This window comes from Serpula lacrymans (assembly GCF_000218685.1).
Source record: "Serpula lacrymans var. lacrymans S7.9 unplaced genomic scaffold SERLAscaffold_1, whole genome shotgun sequence".
NCBI lineage: Eukaryota > Fungi > Basidiomycota > Agaricomycetes > Boletales > Serpulaceae > Serpula > Serpula lacrymans.
Genome location: NW_006763290.1, coordinates 2,858,226 through 2,862,693, shown reverse-complemented (window position 1 = coordinate 2,862,693; position 4,468 = coordinate 2,858,226).

Below are 4,468 nucleotides of genomic sequence, written 5' to 3'. Positions count from 1 at the left end.
CCTCCCGCCCACCCCCGCCACATGTGCCAAACAGCAAGCTCACACCTCAAAAATGTGCCAGCAGCCATTAGAAACACACTGAAGAAGAAGCTGCAATACACCTTTCATAGATCACCACTAGGCTGCAATATGCTTTGACAACCATCACTTCCTCTTCCCCCACCTCCTACCAACCCTCCTACCTGTGAGGCAACGATAAACTATAACAAAAACTAAACCTGTCTCCTTCTGCACTTGCAGGGAGTAAGGGGTTCGATGAGCTTGAGGTTGACAGACACTAGTAAATATAGCGAGTAGAGGACTTTGAGAGGTAAGCTTCAAAGGTTTTTGTTGAGGAGTAAAACGGGTAAATTCAGTAATAGAAAACTAAGGAGCTATACATGAATAGGTAAGACTTTATATAGTGAACTGTTCGTTCCTCAGACCGAAAGGAGAATAATTGAAAAGTGGTCTGAGAAACCAATCAGCCAATAAGAAAAAGAGAGGACAACTATTGTACGACTTTTAACTTGATTAATCAGCAGGTGAGAGTTTTGTACTAATAATAGAGGTTTGTTACGCGTGTTCAGGAACCGTATCCTCATGATGAGGTACGATCCTGAACAAGGTGTTTATTAATATATCCAGGCTTTACTGGGGCTTGGAGCTGGTTGGCGAGATGCCTACTACCAGTCCCTACTCAGTGTGCTGGCTGGCTGGGAGCAATACCCAGTCTCTGATCTGTGATATAAAGTGGTAGCAATGGTTAAGAAAGTCTGTGAGGGCTATGAGAAGTAAAATGGCAAATGATACCTCTAGCCCTAGAGCCAGAGGTGTAATGGGAAAAGTGTTCGAGAACCAAGACATAGAGAAGATAAGAAAATGATAAAACGGTCCTTACACTACCAGAACAACTTGTCAGAATTTCATAGCCAAGTCCAGAAAGATCAAACTGGCAGTGTACCCTGCAGTAGCTGGAGCGTGTCCTAGAAACAAAGTGCTGTTAGTTGCTGGGGAAACTTGGGAAAAATATAATATGTACTTCCCTGGCTTCATCTGACACTATCATTTCCTCCCTCTCCACAGCTCACTTCTAGTCTATCTCCCAAAACCCAGCAACCTGGGTCCAGCAAATACAGTTGTCCTTGGCTGCCAATGAAATTATGTGAAAAGGTGCTTCCCTTGAGTGGACAATCAATATGTGATATTCATTTGACTGGGCACGAGGTTGGGGTGTCTTTCTTGTTGATGTTGAGTAGGATCCATCAGGCTGTAATGTTGCATAGGTGAGCTCTTTATTGATTCTGTATTAACATTTAAATACCTTGTTTTATAGCTTGATCAACCCTGCTGGTTCTTTTGGCAACATCAAGAGCATCTATAGGACTAGGGTGCAGCCTATTCCAGGGTGCACCCCAGCGAGAGAATATTCTACCAGTGGGTAGAGGCTGGCTGGAAGTACCTGCAACTAGCTGCAAGTGGGTCAGTGTACCTGCTAGTGCTTGTTGCCGGGTTGGATCTTTGGTGGATGCTGAGCAGGGTTAATGCAAGGGTGCCTTGGGAAGTCGGGAAGCTTCTCAGGTGTCCTATAAATGAGGGTGAGTTTTTGTTACTCCCCTTAGGTTATACTCACTTTTCTCCCCATTTTGTAGGCCCTGGATTGCTCATGTGCAACCCAATTATCCCCACTATTACTCACTTACACACACTACTGCCACTCTTATTTCCGCACTTCCTGCTCAAATTATCCTTCAATTGCATGTCCTTGAAGGATTCTGACAGACTCTTTGGCAGTGTCCACCTCAAGTAAGTCATTTCTTGTTATTATCTCATGTTGCTTATGCTTTTTCTCAGCAATTTTTAACTCCCAAGACACTTGCAATTGCCATGGAAGGAGGCACTCAGACCATGCCTAGAAGATCCCCTCAATGTCACTATCTCTCCTTCAGCCTTTACCCCTCAGCGGAACACCAATAATGAGGACACCAATAGCAATGATGCCAACAACAACACCACCAACACCACCAACACTAGGGTTGACTATACTGCCCTACCAATGTCTTATACAAATTTGACATTGTATAACCGCCATAGCACCACCAATTGCCAATTTCCCACAAGTCACAGACACAAGGAGAACTTTGAGTGGACTGATTCTCAAAATTACCATCAAAACTCCTACTGTATTAGGTTTTCCAGACTTGATATCAAAGGTGAGCTTTTTTTTCTTTTTCTTTGCTCTACTGACATGTACTACAGCTATCTACATACTACATTGATGGATGCAAGGCTGAGGATTCTTACCTCAGAGTCCCTATGCTCTGTGTCCCATCTGCCATCAACATTTGCAACAACAATAGGACCCTTATGGCTTTTATATGCCCTTCAATGCCTCAATATATGAAGATGAACCTGATGTTGAACCTCAAGGCCTATTTTGATGGTCTGCCCATCTTCAACAACAATGCTGGCAGAGCTCCTTTCCAGTGTCTCCACTTCTTATGGTGGAATTGCTATGGGAAAATGGTGCATATTCTCTTCTTTTTGTTTCTGTTTTTTCCCACAGAAATGATAATTTTGCAAGGGACATGGGGCACCTATTGACGTGCATCCCCAAGAGCTTGTAGTTACAACCAACACTTTTGGAGAAGTCTTTGAATGGATTTCTAATGTGGTGAGTGCTATATGTATCATATTGTGCACAGCTAATGTGAGTTTGTAGATGGAACATTTTTTACCTGCAGAGTACAATAATCTTGTCCAGATTATCGATACTCTGCCAGCCAAACCAGGTTCCACAGTCAGCCCTTTTCTTTCCATGGTTATCAATATCAATGTTTGCACCAATGCACATCATGATAGTAAGGATAACAATCTCTGTTTGTTTTACCTCTAGGGGATTTTACAGGTGGAGGACTTGTCTTGCATGACCAAGAGTTAGTTTTTGAGATGGGTTGTTGGGACTTTGCAGTTTTTCGCTCAGAGGAGACTACTCATTTTAACTTGAATTATCAGGGCAATAGAGTACCATTAGTTTTACATATAGATGGAGGGTTTGGGAGTTGGGTAAATGATAGGAATGGTTGGAAAACAATAGATATTTTAGCTGGCTTACATAGTTGTTTCTTTCAAATTTACTCTATAGGTTTTAGTATCATTGTATTGCATGTAGACTATTGCTTTATATGTTCTCATATCTGTTTCTGTGTTTTTGTAGGTCCCTATGTGGTATTACTTGTTCACAGCAGTCAAATTTTCCACTGACCACCAGGTCTACATTAACCTGGTGCATATCTACTTAGTGCATCTAAGTTCTTCTACATACATATCCTGTACCTCATCTCCTTTCTACTTAATATTTTTCATGGCAAGGTCTATGTCAACCTCTCAGCATAACACCAGAAGTTGAAGGGCAGTCAACAGAACACCCTCAAGTTGCCCTTCTCCCCCACCTTCTACACAGCCTCCAACTACTGGCAAAAAGGTAATTTTAATTTTGTTTCTCAAACAAGTACATGTACTGACATTAATGGCATGGCAAAATATAGGCTGCATTTAAGAAAACAAATAAAGGGTTTTCCAAGAAGGATGATGATCTTCTTAAGATACTTATAGCAAAGAAGAAAGCTACAGCCATGGTTGTGTGAAAACTACGAAAGAAAGTTAAAGTGGAGAATAAACTTTAAAGGTCCAAAAATTGTACTACAGTGACTCCAAAAACTGTTGCAATGTTTGGGCTAAATGCGGTGTGCAAAGTGCACCGCCAACAGGTGTGGAAATATCGCTCAGCTCTGGTGGTGTTGACAGACGTACTTGGTCTTGGTTACAAAATGGTTGCTGGGTCATGTGATTTGGCCCAGCGGCTGTGAAGATATGTCCATTTCAAAAGAGCAATACCATTGCAACAGTTTTTTCACTTTTGAGTTGGAAGCAGAGATCACAATAATATGATATCATCAATCAATCCTCTGTGTCTGTGGCATTTATACACCACAGAATTTCTAGAGAGGAACTCGGTATTATGAGCAAAAAAGTGAAGTTGTACAAGTGGATCTGTGTAGAAAACTCCAAGATCTATGATGTACCAACAAAACTGATATCAGGGCCCATCTTGGCGAAATGATGAAATTGAGAGTGGAACTGGTAGGAATAGGTGCGTTGGTAGACAACTGAGACTTCTTGGCCATGATTCTATTATTGCTACCAGAATTGTACTGCCCTGTCCTCATGCCCATGATAACCACTGCTTGAATCTCTCAGAACACACTGTTACAATAACACATTTTTGGACCTTCAATCTTCATTCTCCTCTTTAACCTCTTACTGTAGTTTTCACACTCCGTGCCATGCGGCATTTTCCCTTTTTGTTCAAACTCCACTTTCTCGCGCTGCACTGCCTTTTTTTCTATTTTAGATACAAGTCTCTCACGCAGTGGAGCTGGTCACACAGGCTGCGCCCTCAGATATCATCAGCTACTGCCTTCATCAA